We start from the raw sequence: 5,732 nt of genomic DNA, 5'->3' as shown, positions 1-5,732 counted from the left end.
TCTTTTTCTATTGTCATGTTACTATTTTAAGAGGAGTCTCACACACAAATGGCAGTCTGCAGGGCTTTCAATATAGCTCCTGATTTATCTTATTCATGAGTCCATTTGTCTTATTTCTAAATCCAATAAGACCAATCTGGCCAGAAAGACAGCCTCTATCAAAATGTATTAGTAAATAATGTGAAAAGGTTTTCTGTCAAGGTGAGAAAATCAGGTTTTAGAAACTTGGTGCACAGCAGCATGGACAGACTACTGAAGGTCAACCAGCAGGCTCGTATTGATTCATCTGTGGCTCACACTGAATATCCATAATTGCAGACCGCGGTGTGTTAAAACGGAGCGTCTCTCCAGGCAGCCTTCACTGGAGGAAAAAAAAAAAAAGCCTCCACTGTGATGTTGTAGTTCTCTTTGCGCACCTCACGGGCGCGTTGTTCTCACGTTTTCCATTTAGCGCCCGTGATTACAATAAATTACCTTCTCTGTTTCCAGACATGATTGAATCCAGGCTCATCGATCCGCGCCTCTCTCTCTCTCTCTCTCTCTCTCTCTCTCTCTCTCTCTCTCTCTCTCTCTACCCCGCCTGTAGATTAGTCAACGCCGCTGCGGCGAGGATCGATACCGGCCGATCTAATAAAGCGGGTCGCTTACGAGGCCACCGCGGGGCTGCACACACTGTTACACCAGCAATTACCACCTCCAGCCCAGCCCCTCGTACCACCCCCCCTAAACTTATCTGTCCGGGGCTTCACGGCTTGCTTGATTTATTAATAATAACAGTAATAAAAGAGGCAATGAACAGAGGCTTCGTAATCACAGCAGAAATGTAATGGTGTGTGTTTTGGTGGTGCGGTAAACGCACCGGGACATTGTCTGGAATGATGATATTTGTGTGGAGGAAAATTAGATTCCTATAGACTCACAATGCGTATGAGGTCGGCTCCACTTATATGACTCAAACTTTGTCCTACTTACAGGGAATAGAAGTAGGCTATAGACTGGACGCAGTATTTTGACTTTTAATTAGTTGATAAATGACTAATCTAAAGGCATTTTTTACAGTGCCTTCATAGTTAATTTCTTCTGTTTGTGACTTTCCAGTTTCTCAATATTTTCTCTATTACAGGCTGTTGCTGTAAAGTAAGTCCAGTGCACCTACATTATTCTGCTTTGCTCATAGCACATATGACTTTTATAGTGATTTGGAGTTTTTCCTGAGAAGGCATATCACTTGCAGGAACTCAGTTGTGAAAAGTAACTAAGTGCATTTACTCAAGTACAGCACATACTTGTATTTTACTTGAGTATTTCTATTCTATACTACATATAACATTTGTGATTTCCCATTTAAACTTCTCAAATTGTTTCATTTAAATAGTTTAGGTCAGAAGAGGTAAAGTTTTATCATAAAAAATAATAAAATATTTCTTTCATCTTACCCTATTAATCATCTCAGGACCCCTCAGATTTATCTTGTGACTGTTCAAAAGGGTCTGACCCCCAGGGTGGGAATCGCTGGACTAAACTACCTGAATGTAGGCTATAAAGTGGCTGAAACTTTCTCCACATCAAAATGCTGCTTATTCCTTACTTTATTAGTATTGCAATATACTGTAGTATCACCAGTATAGTAATATACAATATCACAAGGACCAGTTCCTGCATGATGAATACTTTTACTTTTTATACTTTCCTTATAATGATTCTGCATGTAAACTCAAGTAAGGTTTTATATGCTAATAGTGGAGTATTTTTACACTGTTTTATTGATGTTTTGTATTTACTGTCACTACAAGGATTCCAGGGACACTACATTAGTTTTGACATTTGTATGGTATCTGTCTAAACTTTATTACTTTTGTCCTCTTATTCCATTGTCTTCCACACTTCCATCTTCATCCTCTTTCAGTTGTCACTCCATCACTCTCATTTACCTGTTTCATCCTTCACGCCTGTTTTGGCTTCACTACTGTATCCACACACTATCTACTGTAGTCATCACACCACTTCCTTCCTCACTGCCTTTCCTGTGTACTATAACTTTGGGTTTTGTGTTCAGTTCTTCTTATGAATTTTAAAGGTTTTGATTTTGACCTAGAGGACTGAGTCAGAAAAAAACATCCAGGGTGACATAGTGGGAGGATATGCGTACTGACTTCCAGGGACCCAAAAATGTGTGGACTAAAATACTTTTGTGTGTGTGTGTGTGTGTGTGTGTGTGTTCAGCTGCATATTTATGAATGTCTTTTTTTTATTATTATTTTCATTTCACACTGCTCTGCTTTTGAAACGGGGCTTGTTTGAAATCTACAAAACTGCAAACAAAACATTCTCGAAATTCTGATACAGCAACTTTTGTGTCATCTGAGACAAAGAGGAACAAGCAGGAATAAAAAGTGGCTATTTTTTCCCCCCTCCTGTGCATATTTAAACTTAATTGGTTCTCCAAAGACAGATTTTGGTTCAGCTGGTGGAAGTAAAGATCAGAGCCGCCACTTAAGGTGATGTGAGGATAAGAAGAGGTGGGGTGATCAGGGTAAACCACCTGTGCATTAGACCCATAATTCCATGCTGCTCTCTCAGTACTCTCCAGCGTTTCTCTCCAAATCTCCCAGGTGGGACTCTTAAGTTATAACAGAATCCACAGAGCTAACGGTGTGTGTGATATGGACTCAGCATGACTTAAGATCACACTTGGTGTGACTTTGTACAAAAACATGTGACAAGCTTTGATATCGGAGCGAACTATCCATTTCAGATGCTCAGATGTGAGCCTGCCTCAGTGGCTGTGATGCCTCTCTCTAAAGGAATATGTTCCTAATCCAATTCCTCAGCAGTTCCTGCAGTGTAAAACGAGACTTGAAGCAGCATGAGACAGCAATTCAGGCGCTGTCCTAGGAGGGATGCTTAACACAGAGAATGAATCGACACTCCATTGTCAAAAAGCATCAGGAGAGAAGGGGGTGGGGGGGCGCCTTGAGTCTATGCAAATTACCAACCCATCTGCATGTAAAGCCAACCGACCAGAACACAGGAAATAGGATGTTCAGTATCAAAGTGTCACACATTAAAAGTGGATGAAAGTAAGAGAGAAAGAAAGGAAAGGGAGGGAGCGTGAAGACGGAGGCTGCTTTTTGCTTGCTGCCATGTGAAGTGTGACTGACTTAGCTCGTTTGTGTCTGGTTTTGGTGCGATCAAATAAAAGGCAGTCTAATAATCCTAAGTTTGTCACAGCTCGCAGTCCGGTTTGCGAAGAACCAAGGGCTCCCACCCCCTCGCTCGTAGCCGCACACATGGGACGCATTCAGAAATGCCTTTCACGCGGTGGGCTGGCTTTAATGTAAAGGCCCAGGATCTGTGAAGCTTCAACCAGCATGCTGAAAACTGATGAGAAAAAAAAAAAAAAACTCAGCTCGGCTCAACTCAACTGGAGCTCATTTGCACTCAACAGCCATAACTTAAACATGGTGCAGGGTGTTAGAAAGATGAGATGTTTAACACTAGAAAGGCACACTCAGTGTCAACTGACTCCTGTTTTTATAGATTAGGACTGGATTTTAGACGTTTGGAAAGTCATTCCATGACTTTTCAGAGACCAATTTTGTGCACAAATCAACGTAAAATATTCAAAATTAGTCACAGAAATGGTATTTATCTCTGTTTACCTCCTTCAGATGACATCTTGTTAATCTTTTAAGTATTAAAACTTAGTGCTTGAAATGTTTTTCTGAGTGTCCTTGGGTTTCTCTTAGGTACAAAATTTTAAAATTAATGGTTGTGAATGAGAGGGTGTGATACTGGGCGATCATAGTCTCTAAAAAGGTTGGCATATTAGCTTGTATGTCTGTTGACAAGTGCTCTTTGCTTGAGCTAAACATCAAAACACCTAATGGGTGTGTTTTTTACATCCATAATAATCTGGTCCATCCGCATTTATCACTGTTTGTGCGACACACTGGAAGTACCTGCTTCGTGAGCATATAGCAGAAATAATTACACTGTTACTGGCAACCTGACACGTGTAAAGGATGCGGAAAAGTGTGTGACACAAGCAGGCCCGGTTAGTTTAGACTTTATTTAGAACAAACGAACACCGAAGAGGAAATAAAAGCCCTGACTATTATTCATAACCTGGAAATTAAATAGCACACCGATTCATCAAGGCTAGAAAATTATTCAATGATAATCCTCAGAGGCTTTCACAACCCCAAGTCTCACACAAAGAAACACTGAGCAACACATGAAAACTGGCAAGGGAACCTCATATTTTTTATGCTTCTAACAAAACTCTTACTGTACGTGATGCAATAAGTCACCTTCTATATAGTATACAGTTCATAAAAAAATCAAAACATTCAATTAAAAAGGATTTCAGCTCTAGTGTCCATTTCAGAGTATGTATACGTAAATGTGTTGTCAATAGACTCATCTTTTTCAAGTAGTTTTCTTTCTATAATTTTGGCTGCATGGCTTCTTCTCTGTTAGTTCTGAGGTAAAGTGTGGTAGAACTATTGATTGGCTCTGAGGGCCATTGAAAATGCTCCTATATTCATCACTGGCAACACAAGTGAAGTGAAACCTCCCAGAATAACAAGGGAGGATATTCTTGGATTGAATCTTTGTAAGTAGAGGGTCTTCTGTTATAACCCACTTCACAGATTTAGCATCTTAAGTCCATTTTTTTTACCCTCCACCGCATAAAGGGTCAGATATTCACCCTGGGAAATATATACTGTATCTGATTATAAAGTATTGAAAAAGTAGACGCAATATGTGCAAGAGATGTCAAGTGACATTATGCTCGATGGGTGGAGACTTTAACATAGTCCTTGATCCTGATCTTCTTAAGAGCTCTTTTTTTCTGGACTATATAATAAAGCAGGCAGAGCTGAGACGTCACCTTGAGGAGTAAATAACACTCAGTGCTGCTTACAGACATCTGCACCCCAACACTTTTCCCGCTCACAGAGCCTCTGCTTCTCCGTGCCAGAAGATGTGGTGTTTTACGTCCAGAGCTATGAGATTGAGAGGTCAGAGAGTTTCAAACTATGATTCAGAACCACTTCCTGATGCGAAAATGTCTTTGGAAGTTGGCAGATGTGGACATTTGTGGGCAGGAATGACAACTAAAGATTAGATTAGTGAGCTGGAAAGATCAGTGGAGCTTACGTTTTACCCAAAGGCTATCAATTACATTTATAGAGCCATCTCTGCGAAAACTTTCAAAATACTGCATTACTTTGATGGTAAAAGTAGTAAAGAAGCGATTCAATAACTCCATCAAAGTAAATACTGGTCTAAAATAGTAAACTTAAAGTACAGTTTCAGTGCTGGCTGAATTATTCCTTTCAAAATCCTGAAGCCTTAAGAAAGTCAGATTGGCCTTGTAATACTTCACTTCACTGCCCAGAGGAGAAACAATGCTTATTTTTAATGGATGCTGTGACTTCAGTTAAGCAAAGATAATAATAAAGAAAGCCAACAGGTGAATTCAAAATCTTAAAACACGTTTGTTTTTTTTAAATCAAGGACGTCATGATCTTGAGGCGTTTTATTTTCCAAAGAATTCTGAAGGACACTTCCTGCAGCAGGGGTGCTGTCTCGCCTCACCTCAGTTCACCCTGGTCCTGCAATATGTGAAGTACGCACTGGTCAGGATTCACAACAAGAATGTCGCTGCTGATCAAGGTGTTGATTACACGCTGAGAGACTCTTAACTGTGACAAAACATCCTT

This window comes from Lates calcarifer, linkage group LG15 (genome assembly GCF_001640805.2).
Source record: "Lates calcarifer isolate ASB-BC8 linkage group LG15, TLL_Latcal_v3, whole genome shotgun sequence".
Lineage (NCBI taxonomy): Eukaryota > Metazoa > Chordata > Actinopteri > Centropomidae > Lates > Lates calcarifer.
Note: the sequence above shows the minus strand (reverse complement) of the source record.